A 13,845-nucleotide genomic window follows, 5' to 3' on the forward strand; every position below is an offset into this window, starting at 1 on the left:
TGTCCAGATCATACCACACATAATGACTAGATTTGAGTTAAGTATTTAAACCTTATCAAGAGAGATTGTTATTCTGTTGTTTTTAGATAAATGTATCATTGTGTAAAGAACCCCTCGGTTAAAATAGCCTCTCCTGGTTAGTTGATGGATTTTTTTTAAATACGGAGAAAGGTTCCCATTTACTGTACTTTGTAGCATCCAGGTGTCACGCCCTCTGCAGCCAGAGGGCGCTCCTTCTCTGTCCTGTCCCTAGTTTCCGGTCTGCTGTCCTTCCTGTCCCTCTCTTCCTTGGGCTATATATTTCCGGGTCTTGCACTCTGTCCTGGCTCAGCATTGATGTTCGGATGTCCTGAGACCCGCCTAGCACCAGGGCGCCCCACGTCCGCTCCCTGAGGGCATCGGTTTCTATACGGCATTCCTGAACTCTTTGCACTATGAGCCCGGGCCTTTTTCCCGTCTCGCCGCTACGCATATGGGTCTTTTTCCGCTCTCCTGATCCCCAGGGTTAGTCCCTTTGGACGTCCGTGACACCAGGTTTACAGGGGGAGACTTAACTTCAGGTTGTGTTCAGTTTAGTTTAAATGATTTAACTTTATCTTATTTTGGCCTTATATAAGAGTTGAATGCTCGGTAGCAGTCTGGGGTGTTTCTGGGTGGTAAGGATGTGGGCCTTTGGATGCCTTGTTGATATGTTTGTACAGAGCGTAACTTGTGTATTGTATGTTTATGTTGGTGTGTGTATTCTCATTATTTGTAAATAACAATACAGTTTATCCCAGTGGTCCTGTATTACTACTCTTTCCACCTAAGCTGTGCCAGAAAACAAAATCTCAATTGTCTGTTATTAAAACCACAGCTCAGGTATATTTTTGGCAATAATCTGTTACACATTGGGTTTTTATGATTTTTAAATTTACTTATTGACTAATACACTCAGTTATTTCTGATATTTCACCATATTTGTAACCCCATATTTGTAACAATATATTGTTGGAAACTTCTAAATGGAATTCAATAGCAATTCTTGTGTGTTTTTTATTCTCTAATTTAAATTTGGTTTGTAAATCATCTTTCCCTAACAAGAGAGCACATAATAAAATAACAGAACACCCATTCCTCAGTATGCAAAACTTTCTATGTTGCTGCTGCTAATGCGGTCACTCTTTTATCATGCTTCTATTGCAACAGTCTGATTTAAATATATAGATAGCATAAGGACAAAACATTTTGTTTGTTGTGTTTTTGGAAAACCAACAATGAATAAAAACACAAAATCAATTCAGAAAATAATGACACATGATGTTAATGTTTGGCCTGCTCTAGCGCTTAGTGTGTTAGCAGTGAACTGTGGAGTAAGATGTACTTTTGGCTGCAGGGTTAGGGGTGTCACTGGTAGGGATGCTTGACATTGATGCCCAGTGATCAGGTTTCACTCCCATATACAGTATGGCCTCCTGCTCTTGTACCTTCTGTTCCTGTGATGGTCTGATAGTGATTGTGTATATCTGTTATCCATTTACACACCTAGACTCCAGATTAGTAAGTAGTAGGCATTAGTAATGGGGGGAAATCATGAAGTTACAAGCTTTAATCTTTATTAGTTTTCTTTTCCACTCAGTCTGCTATTCTGGTTTTTGAGATTAGTTATGCATTGTTTCTTGCAAGGAAAAGCTCACAATAAGAATTGCAAAAGGGATTTTAAATCATTCATGTTGTTGGAAAACTGAAAGGTTTTCAAATGTGCTTTTCTTTAATGCCAGCAGGTATATTCAACAGACTCAGTTTTGTTTGATCTCTGAATGTCATTTACAAAGAAGTCAGAAAAATGTCCATATTGTTTTCAATGTGAAATGATGTTTCACTTTAGGTCCTGATCAGTGTAATGTTTTGAAAATGTATCTTTTGAGTTCATGCTTTTGGAAGCAATTTTAGGAATTTTATAAACTTTTACTTTGTCTGATAATGTTTGAGAAAAGATTAAAAAAATATCATAGATCTGAATAGAACAACCACCACATTTTTGAAAGCTTTACTGAATTTATCAAATTTAATTTAATTTGAATACCTTTTGTGTCAATTTGTCAAATGCGCATACAGGAATCCAAAGGTTTTGAATATTAAGAATTCATAGAACTTTACAGAGAGGTGGAGAACAGAATGTTCCTCACTATTATGTCTTTAGATGGGATAGTTCTTTCCTCCTCCCTTGTTTACAGGAGACAGGTTCTTTCCATGATTCTGCAGCTAGGACAGCCAGGGATCTGCAGGCAAAAGCCCAGTGAGAGCCTCCAGTCCAGGGGACAAAAGGAGCAGAAGATCCAGGAGAGGGGCCAGTGGGCAAACAAGTGTAAGTTTATTTTGAATGTTTTTGGACCTATTGTTAAGTAGAGGTTCCCTCAGCTGTACTACAAGATTGAAGAAGGTGATTTAGTATAGTAGAACCAGAGATTACACAGATACATTCACATCTCGTAGCAGCAAACAGTGTCAGGTTGTTTTTCAGTATCATAAAGACTGATGACAATAGATTAAAAAGCATGAGTGACTGACAGCATGTATTGAAATACAGTGACAACTCGTGATATCAAAGTACATTAAAATAATATACAGCCCTCTTTTCAATGAAGAAATGGTGTGAAATATTTCATGGGAGGTGATTGGAAAATGCTCTCAGGGAGATTCCTTCGATGAGCCCTGCATATTATTAATACAAAAAACACTTTACATACAATATGTTGGAAGAGCCATAGATCAAGTTCCTAATTTACATATAAAGGATTCCCACTCTTGTAAAAGGTAAAGTTACCAGCGTTTCACAGAACAGACTAAGAATTCACAGAGCAGTCTAACAATTGACAGTCAAATTCAATTGGATCTATTAAAAACCAATTGAAATTTAAATGTCATGTAGAGTGTGCTCGGTAAACAAAAGCATTATAGAGATTCTTCCCAGTTGGTTAAATAGTTCATTTTCTGAGCTTCACATTTGCATTTTCTGTTGTGTTTTCTTTCAAAAGTTGAAAATTAATCTACCTTAAAATTTCTGTTTTTTCATTCCCAGACTGACTGAATAATTTCACAGGGCTGGAGTTGAGATGGCCAGGAAGGTGCAGACAGGAGCCCAACATAAGCCCCCAGTCCAGGGGAGCAGGCTGGAGCAGAAGGGGCAGAAGATCCAGGAGAGGGGCCAGTGGGCAAACAAGTGGGAGTTCATCTTGGCTGTTGCTGGACAGATTGTTGGTTTGGGCAACGTGTGGAGGTTCCCCTACCTGTGCTACAAAAACGGGGGAGGTGAATGAGGCAGTTGAAGTGCAGGAGATACAGGGAGATCAAGCTCATTGATCTTGATACTGTATATTGGTGATACAGTATAAGATCACAGAGTATATCGTGGACTGTCATTGATATAATCATGAAGAGTATATTTTAATCAAAGTTTAAATTTCAATCAAAGGAAATTAATATTTTGGTTGTTGGATGTGTAGATTTTTTAAAATCCTAAATCCCTAATGAAGAAAGATGTGAAGACGGGTGTTTAAATTTAATCCTTTCTGTATGAAGTTTAGACTTCTAAGTCACAAGCTGGGGTTTATGGCAGGAAAGGGGGTTAACTGATAAGGATTGCAGATGCAAGCTAGGAACCCCCCTGGGTGTAATCTTAAACTGACCATTTGGCCAGGACATCGTAAACTGGCCAAATACCATGAACCCCCCTCTTTACCATCAGACCGAGTGACGTCAGAAACGGAGAAGAAGACACTATATAACCCAAAAGTTTGTACCAGTACGGTGAACAATACTTCGGTTTTGTTGTTTCTTGCGGGAAACAAGACTTCGGCTTTATTGTTCCTTGCATGCAATAAACTCATCTGTTTTACTTCATCTCGGGATCAAGAACCTTATTCGTTCTGTTACAACAAATTTGGCGTAGTCGGCGGATGCTCCAGAAGGCGCGGAACTTCCCATCGGCAGGAGAGACGGTCAGCGCGCACATTACTAAGAGGTAAGGACTCCTCTTTTATTTAAAAGTCCCGACTCTCTCTGACTGATTGGGAAGTCTCTGCTCCCTGCGAGAATCGCCCGAGATGACAGAGTAAACGTGAGTTCCTGAATTCCTCTGGCCCGGGGAAGACACCGGTGTATGTAAGGGGTTGTTTGCTGTAAGCCCAGAATTTGGTCTGGCAGGTGGTCCGCGGTATTGTGTACAGGCGTTCGAAGCTGGTGTATGCCTTAATTGCGCGTGGAGTTTTTGAACGGGTTTTGGACCCTTACCGCGAAGTTCAGGACTGGTGTGGGCCTTAATTGCGCCCGGAGTTCTGAAGGTCAGAACTGGTTTGGGCCTTAATTGCGCCCGGAGTTCTGAGGCTCAGGATCGGTGTGGGCCTTAATTGCGCCCGGGGTTCTAGAGCAAGTGGTGCATTAAATGCACGTAATTCAGGACTGGTGTGGGCCTTAATTGCGCCCGGAGTTCTGAGGCTCGGGATCGGTGTGGGCCTTAATTGCGCCCGGGGTTCTGGAGCTGAGTGGTGCATTAAATGCACGTCTAATCCAGGATTGGTGTGGGCCTTAATTGCGCCTGGGGTCCTGAGATTAGCTACGCCTTGATCGTGCACGGATTGGCGTGGCGTGGTTTTTTGTTTTAAAGGAAACAGGAGTAGAAGAGATATATATGTATGTATGTTTTTGGTGTTTTCCTTGTTTGTGAAATACATATACACACGCACGACACTAACATAAACACACCTCATAATAAAAGAGCAAAGCATTAAGTAGCAGGATTTAAAGGACGTTGAGACCCGAGAATCGCCCTGATTGAGCTCAGTACGTAAGTCCATCCCGGGGCAAAAGCAGCGATGCTGGCGTTCTGGGGATGGTGAATTACTGATCAAGAAAGGGGGTTTTCGAGGTCTCGTTCCTTACCTGTGAACAGTATGGTGTAAGTCCTCTCTAAAGTCTCTGAGAGGCATTTAGATCTGGAGGTAACAGAGGCCCTTGGCTGAATGAGTGCAGGAATGCACAGGTTTTTCAAGTGAAAGCATCCCCTTACTGTATGAGCTGTTACCTCACACACGACAAAAGTAAAAGAGACCGAACATGTGTGCTAACTGATGGTTTGAGAAAGTGGTGGAAGGGTCCGTTTATATATCGGAAAAGTGTACGTTGACGGGAAAAAAAAAGGAGAAAAATATGCGAAAAGTTGAGTTTGTCAGAGGGAGTCTGGGGCGAAGACGCCTGTAAAGAAAGCATACTGTATGAGTATTGATTGGCAAAAGCACAAGCATGTAGCTCCCACCCTGGTGCACGGCCAGCACCAGTGGTGGCAGATACATGAGGAAAAAAAGAAAAAAAAAAAGAAATTGGGATGTGACTTAAAAGTGTGTTTACGGGGAAAACAAAAACCCGGAAGAAAAGATACTTTACTCGCTACGAGAGAGTATAAACAAAAGCGAAAAGAGGCAGTGCAGGAGAATCAGAAACTAAAAGAAGAATTAGTTCCTGGTCGCACTGCACTAGTTAATGTGTTATATCCTGCTCTCCCATAGGGGAACAGACAGGCAGGAAATGAATATAATTGGGATCAATTCCCACAGTGACCATATGGAGACGGGGGGTCTGAGTGGGATGACACCTGGTACGAGTGTGATAGAGATGGAACAGGAACTCCCTTCTTAAACAGAGGGCGCCCGCAGACCTGTACTCTCACCCTAAGCGGGAGAGGGCCTGATGTAGCGGGGGCTGGCGCTGTTGATGACAGCGTCACTCTAAGTGTCTAGCACCCCGTCGAGGTGCTAGACACTTAGAGTGACGCTGTCATCAACAGCGTCAAAACTTGCTGTCCCAATACTCCTGTGGCCTCCTGCCGTCTTCCCATATACATTAATCTATAGCACACTGTTGAACAGAGGAGTGAAACAAGCATGACAGTAGTGCTCCAGTATCCCCTAACAGAGAAACCAACACTCCATTAACAGTACATTTTTAACCACTGGACTGGGACAGACTTAGGGAGGCTACAAGTGATTTACAGGATCCAATCCTGTAAATCCAATATTCCTGATTGGGAATATTATTTAGGTATAATATTTCCACAAGCCGGCATGAACTTTCTGAGTCGAGAGTTAATTCAAATGGCCTCGACTTTAGAAAAATTAGCAAATACTACCTCATCTAGTCTGAAGGCTGTTAATGATGAGATGGTAGCCCTCAGAACAGTGGCCATGCAGAACCGACTAGCTTTAGATTATGTACTGGCGGCCCAAGGAGGAACTTGTGCAGTAATTGGCACTGAATGCTGCACATATATTCCTGATAATTCTGAGCACATCTCAGATCTGGCCCAACACATTTACAATGAGGGACAGAAATATCAGGACTATTATACTGAAAATTGGGGAATTGGGTCTTGGGTAAAGTCTGTGTTTGGGGCCTGGGGTGGAACCTTTCTACAGTGTTTATTTGTAGGAATAGTATTGTTTATATGTATAATTGTAATCATCACGTGCACAAAAACATGTATCACATCTTGCTATAACCGTGGAACGTACAATGTCATGGCAATACATACCTGTTCACCAAGAAAGGAAAGATCTGCCCTGACATTGTATGTATAAAAATAGGCTACACTGACGTTTGCCATATTTTATAAGGGGGGAATGAAGAAAGATGTGAAGACGGGTGTTTAAATTTAATCCTTTCTGTATGAAGTTTAGACTTCTAAGTCACAAGCTGGGGTTTATGGCAGGAAAGGGGGTTAACTGATAAGGATTGCAGATGAAAGCTAGGAACCCCCCTGGGTGTAATCTTAAACTGACTATTTGGCCAGGACATCGTAAACTGGCCAAATACCATGAACCCCCTCTTTACCATCAGACCGAATGACGTCAGAATGGAGAAGAAGACACTATATAACCCAAAAGTTTGTACCAGTACGGTGAACAATACTTCGGTTTTGCTGTTTCTTGCGGGAAACAAGACTTCAGCTTTATTGTTCCTTGCATGCAATAAACTCATCTGTTTTACTTCATCTCGGGATCAAGAACCTTATTCGTTCTGTTACAACACTAACAATATTAATCTGTTTCAGTGAACAATGTGGCATTGACTTTGGAAATTAACACTGGAAAAGGCAAAGTGTTAATATAGTTCGACATAATATCTTTTCCAAGTTTTAATCTCTCCTTTATATCTTTTGTGATATTTAATCTCCCTTTTGTAGAAGGTGCCTTCCTCATCCCCTACGTCCTGTTCCTGTTTACCTGTTTACCTGTGGAATCCCCCTGTACCTGCTGGAGACGGCTCTGGGGCAGAACACCAGCCAGGGGGGCATCACCTGCTGGAGGAAAACACGCCTGTTTGAAGGTGAGCTTCTTGTTTCCATTCATTTGAATAACTGTTTTGCATACACTCATGGAACCATCATTACAGCTAATTTGTAAGAAGTTACTTCATTCTTTACTACATTTAAAACTTCCACAAGGGTGTCATTTCTCCAATGAAACATGAAACTATTACTGACTGATTCATTTAGACTATAGGAACGGTTACAGAAGTTAAGAAGCTGTTTCCTTAACAATTCCAAGAGAATCCAAAAAAATAACTTGACATGGCAGTTTGTTCCAGACCTGAGTTTGTGAATAACCTGTCCAGTTCAGAAGAGAATACGGTGTCATAAAGCCATGAGATAATTAGAAATAGACGATTTTGTAATTGTTATGTTCAAGCACAGAAAATACTGGGAAATAAGATTTAAAATGTGTATGGTAAATTTAACTATTATTTTGAGAACAGTGTCTCAGGTAGCATGTTATTCTGACATTGCACAAAGTAACATTCTTCAATAAGTGTCCCTTCTCAAACGTGGAGTTACTGTGCCTGTTATGAAAAACAAACGCAGGACACATCTTCCTTTGGAATCAGGAACAGTTTTATCACTGCACAAGATGGTTACCTTTAACAATTCCTTTGAACTGATCTGGTGACAACAGGAACACTGGAACACTGAATTCACTCCAAATTCAGCACTAGTCTAAATTCCCCCGAAAGGGACAATGCAGGAGTAACACCCCATCCATTTTCTTGACATTCAATTTTGAAATAGGGCATTTTTAAGCATTTTATTAATAAAATACCCAACAACGTGTTATGAAAAATATGTTATGTAAAATAACCCTATACAGTACGAAGAACCACCCAACAATGCAGTTCTTCCATCTTTCTGATGAGACGTTAGATCGAGGTCCTGACTCTCAGTGGTTATTAAAGATCACCGGGGAGTTATCCCGGTGTGCGGGCTAAATTTCTTCACTCAGTCTAAACGATGGCTTCCAAATTGTCCCCATTTTTGATTGGCTTACACTTGCCCTGCAATGGACTGGCGCCCCATCCATGGTGTACCCTGCCTTGTGCTCGTTGCTTGCTGGGAAAGCTCTGGCTTCCCACGACACTGTGTGGTATAAAGCGGTTTGGTAAATGACATGACAATGCAGTTCTGCTCCAGTTCTGATTTTGTCTCTGTAGGAATTGGCTTTTGCACAGTGGTGATCATGATCTACAATGTCATTGTTTACATCATCATCCAGGCCTGGGCCTTCTTCTACCTGTTCTCCTCCTTCAGCTCTGAGCTGCCCTGGGCCAGCTGCAGAAACTCCTGGAACACAGGTACTGGAGCAAAGGAGTTCACTAGCAGCCCCTGATGAACAATCAGTGCATTGTTAAAGAAGAGTCCAGAGATACTCTTTTTCCTTGGCTGAGCACACTGGTGTTAGTAAAACTGTCTAGAAGCAAGACATCCTGTCTTGAAGCTGATAGTTCAGTAGTTCCTGTATTAACAGAGTTCTGATCCTGTTCTCTCTGCACTCTCACCAGTCCTTGCTGTCTGCCGCACAAGGTCACACACGTCTTCTATTCTGTTGGAATTCTGATAGATTACTGTGTGGAGTTTGACAAGCAGAATCTCACTTCCAACTGGACAGATGCAGAAAAGACCACCTCAGCTGTAATGGAATTCTGGAAGTACGTTAGGCATACTGTACCTATATCTAAAGTGATATTACAGGCGCATACAATACTTAATTACTATAATATGAAATGTGCATCATCATCCCTACAGCAGGAGGGTGCTGGGTATCTCTGGTGGGATCGATGAGGTGGGCAGTCTGAGATGGGAACTGGCCCTGTGTCTCCTGCTGGCCTGGATCATCTGTTACTTTTCTGTCTGGAAGGGAGTGAAGTCCACTGGGAAGGTGAGGATTTTGCATTTGGCCTGCATAATGTCATAGTTTCTTCTGATATTTTCTTAAGATTGTAGTTTGAAGTATAAAAAGCCAGATTGACTTGCTAACATGGTAATTTAATGAATTAGTTGCAGATTTGAAATCTCTCTCATCCTAACGTTAATCCCGCATCAGCAGGATCCGCTTGTCGGCACGCCCGTCTCCATTTGCTGGTTTGAACCAAATCTTTGAGCTGACGTTGCCATTTACCGCGACCAAGAATACTCCAACCGGCGCATCGCTCCGCCTGCCGTCGGTGTGGGCGGAGGGGGAGGAGAACAAAGTAATGTAGCCAATTCTCTTTTCGAGAAACACCCTGGGATTTTTAATGACCACAGAGAGCCAGGACCTCGGTTTTACGTCTCATCCGAAAGACGGCGCTTGTTTACAGTATAGTGTCCCTGTCACTATACTGGGGCATTATGACCCACATGGACCGCAGGGTGAGCGCCCCCTGCTGGCCTCACTAACACCTCTTTCAGCAGCAACCTTAGTTTTTCCCAGGAGGTCTCCGATCCAGGTACTGACCAGGCTCACACCTGCTTTGCTTCAGTAGGTTGCCAACTGTAAGTTGCAGGGTGACATGGCTGCTGGTTAGTTGCAGATTTGAAATGAACCCTCTATATATCAATGGTTTCCTGCCCTCTCAGGTGGTGTACGTCACAGCCACTTTCCCCTATGTGATGCTGGTGGTACTGTTGGTCCGAGGACTCACTCTGCCTGGAGCTGCTGATGGACTGGTCTTCTACCTCTACCCTGATGTAACACAGCTCACTGACCCACAGGTGATGCACAGGCCTTCAACATTAATATGTATCTCTTTCATGAGAAACATGGAACAAAAGTTCTGAGGTGTCTACTCCCAGACCTAATGTCTGTCTTTTCATGTATATTGTGCACATTAAACTCAAGATATCCTCTTGTTCGCTGCTTTATATGTAAAGGCTCAGAAGCCCTCATCTACTGTAAACATAACTAAATGACAAATAAGAAAGAACTGACTGCAACATTGTGATTATTTCAGTATTTTAATTTAATTATCATGTGGTAATATGGCTTTGAAACTCACATTATTAAAGTATGTCAATAAGTGTCCCATACAGTTTTCTATACCCTGTGCTCCTGTCTATCCTAGGTATGGATGGAAGCAGGGACACAGATTTTCTTCTCTTACAGTGTTTGTGCAGGACTGCTAATAGCACTCAGCAGTTACAATAAATACAACAATAACTGCTACAGGTAAGAGGAAAGGTAACTCTGGAAAATGATATCAAAGTGAAATTCCTGTAAACTTCAAACTTTATAAATTGATCATTTTAAAATGCACTGTTTAATCCATTATTTTACATAGAATTTAATACTTCTTATAGTGTTACTACCTCTATTCGTCAACCATTGAATTTAAGAAATAATAGATGGTTTTAAACCATTGTTGAATCATTTTCTCCATTCATTAACCATTAAAGGTAACACCACATGCATTTTTTCTAGAACATTCTAGACCTATAACTGTAGGTCCTGCTTTAAAAAAGTGTCTTTCAGTCTCCACACTTGGTAGCTGGGGATTGAGATTAAATGCCACAATGGTCTCTCTTCATACAGGGACTCCTTCTACCTGTGCCTCCTGAACAGTGCTACCAGCTTTGTGGCTGGATTTGCCATCTTCTCCGTGCTGGGCTTCATGGCGCACGAGCAGGGAGTGGACATCTCACTGGTGGCCGAGTCTGGTGAGCTGCAGTCTATTCACACCTGCTATCTGTTACCCTGGTTTTTCTCTGGAGTGTTTATGTAAACTTAAATCTTAGAGGGCTGTCCTGTGAAAACCAATTCCTTTACCCTATGGATGGGTTTGTCCCAGGCTTAATATTGTAAATGATACCTGGCCAGAACATTTCTGTGGTGGTGCTCTATTCTGCATTTAGAGCCTTCCATAACTGAAATGGTTTCAAGAGTTTGTGTTACTCCCTGAATCAGCCTGTGTCTGGTTGTGCAGGTCCTGGCCTGGCATTCATTGCATATCCAAAAGCAGTGGCCATGATGCCTCTTCCCCAGCTCTGGGCCACCTGCTTCTTCATCATGATCATCCTGTTGGGACTGGACACACAGGTGAGACCATGTTATGAGTCCATACAGTACTGTATTTATCCACTGGTGTAACTTGTGTTTGCATGCGCTACGAGCTACTGTATGTCATTATCTTAGTGATCCAGGCGTCTATGCTCTCTGTTGTCTTTACAGTTTGTGGGCATTGAAACCGTGATGACCGCCATCGTGGATTTGTTTCCTGCAGTGTTCCGGAGAGGATACCGGCGGGAGCTCCTTCTGCTCCTCTTCTGTGTAGTCTGCTTCCTGCTCGGCCTCCTCATGGTCACTGAGGTGAGGACAAGAGGGCTGAGGGGCCTGATAGTCGATCAACAAAACCTGCAATGGACAGCCCGCATAGTTGATGAAAATCCAACACAGCACACTTGAAATAAGAGCTTCAGGAAGGTGTTGTAAAACAACATACCAAGAAGAATACAGTACATTGAGAGCGGCTCCTCTCTATGTCAAATCACAGTTGTCACAACATTTGTTTAAATAGCAATATTGTTTCTGTCTCTTCAGGGCGGAATATACATTTTCCATTTGCTTGATTACTATGCTTGCAGTGGGGCCTGCATATTCTTTGTTGCCATATTTCAGACCATTTGTATCGGATGGGTATATGGTAGGTGTTCATTTCTTTATTACTATTATTCAGCATCTGTGTTGTCCCAGTATATCATCATCTTCGTAGACTTTACATGGGCAATATTAAGGAAGCTTTCATGTCTGCAGCTTAGTCAAAATCAACAGATATTATTGATATTATTATTGATAAATACCAATTGACCTCTGGAACACACAAAATACACAAAACTGTCAGTGAATTCAGATAGCACCACAAAATCTGTATGTAATTTGTAATTGTGTCATTACTTAGCTTCTTCTCTTGACCTCTGGATTTCATACAGGAGCTGATCTGTTATATGCCAACATTGAGGACATGATTGGCTATCGGCCTTTAGCTGCATTTCGATACTGCTGGCTCTACATCACTCCAGCTGTGTGCACTGTAAGAGCATCTCTTGAACTTCTTCAAATTAACTTCACCTGTGAAAAAAAAATATTTTGCAATATGATATTCTGTGTTTTAATAAATCCATACCAGTGCTCCTCTCTTGTCTTAGTGCTGCTGAGTCAGTTGTCTGTTATCTCTCCTTCAGTGCATCTTCATCTTCTCCCTGGTCAAGTACACCCCACTGAAGTTCAACAACACCTATGTGTATCCAGATTGGGCGTATGTCCTGGGCTGGCTCTTTGTCCTCTCCTCTGTCACCTGTGTGCCTCTGGTCATGCTGTATAAACTCACAAGGACTGCAGGGGCACTACACCAGGTACTGCTCCAACCTCTGACTGGCGAGCTATATCCTGAACTGTGTCAGTTTATTCCTCCTCCTGAGCAGAGGTCTGTAACAAACTTTGTCTGTTCTTGGTGTCTCTGCAGCGTTTGCACCTGCTGTGTAGCCATGCCCAGGACCTGCCTCTCAGCCAGAAGCAGAAACAGAGCTGTGATCCTGTGACCTCAGACTCCAGCACTCTGTTGAGTTGTAGGGAGAAACAGCTGAAGAGTGACGGGAGCCTTGAAGCTCCAATCCCAGCAGCCTCTGTCTGTTAACACAGCAGCAGTGTAGAAAGTGGTTTAATATGGGTACCTGTGTTTGGGGTAGACATGTTCATTCATTCAAAAAACGGAAAATGTCATGAATAAAGTGTTGTAATATAATTTATTGTCTTTGAAGAAAAATATAAGATGTGAAAAAGGGGTTAACTGATTTTTTTCTGCACAAAGACTTCTTCTCAAGACATTCCATGCTCAGGCACCTTTGAGTTACGACAGGGATGGGAGCTAATTGATATGAAATTCCAAGTGCAAGATAGAGACTCCCTAACTAAGGAAAGATAAAACCGACCATTAAAAGTTTTCAAGGTCTTGGGAATGTCCAAACACAGGTGCCCCCCCATTACCATGGTAACAATTTGTGTCAGAAGCGGCTGAAATTTGCAATATAAACTGGAAGTTTTGTAACTATATTTCGAACAGTACTTTGGTTTTATTGTTCCTTGCATGCAATAAACTCAGTTGCTTTTAATTCTCTAAATTCCATTTGGCTTTTAAATCAGTCCTTTCTTTTTCCTTCACCAGCTTATACTCACTGTTCCTGTCAAAAGAACAAATAATAACAGAACCCCCATTTCTTGCTATGCAACACTGGATATTTTCTGCTACTGATGCGTTCAAAGTCTTCTTGTATCTCTTTTGCAGCAGTGTGATCTTAATATTCTGAAAGGGTAATGATAAAATATTTGTTGTGTTTTTAAAGAAATTAAAATAAAGCAGTCTCAGTGGCCTCCAGCCTTCACTCTGCACAACAGTCTCAGCGGCCTACAGCCTTCACTCTGCACAGCAGTCTCAGAAGCCTCCAGCCTTCACACTGCACAGCAGTCTCAGCAGCCTCCAGACAGTGCTTTGCTCTGTGCAGCATTCATA

At 42.1% G+C, this 13,845-nt stretch overlaps 1 pseudogene across 1 annotated transcript; it reads left to right on the forward strand.

The window, feature by feature from the left end:
* The first annotated feature begins 1,984 nt into the window (after window positions 1-1,984).
* Window positions 1,985-13,461, forward strand: LOC148658853 (sodium- and chloride-dependent GABA transporter 2-like; annotated as a pseudogene). The gene is made up of 15 exons (XR_015940519.1): window positions 1,985-2,347; window positions 3,062-3,291; window positions 7,220-7,359; window positions 8,518-8,658; window positions 8,925-9,012; window positions 9,110-9,242; window positions 9,923-10,057; window positions 10,408-10,511; window positions 10,875-10,999; window positions 11,266-11,378; window positions 11,511-11,648; window positions 11,880-11,982; window positions 12,269-12,369; window positions 12,521-12,691; window positions 12,802-13,461. The product of XR_015940519.1 is annotated as a sodium- and chloride-dependent GABA transporter 2-like (transcript).
* The last annotated feature ends 384 nt before the right edge of the window (window positions 13,462-13,845 follow it).

This window comes from Lepisosteus platostomus, chromosome 7 (assembly GCF_059453375.1).
Source record: "Lepisosteus platostomus isolate fLepPlt1 chromosome 7, fLepPlt1.hap1, whole genome shotgun sequence".
Lineage (NCBI taxonomy): Eukaryota > Metazoa > Chordata > Actinopteri > Semionotiformes > Lepisosteidae > Lepisosteus > Lepisosteus platostomus.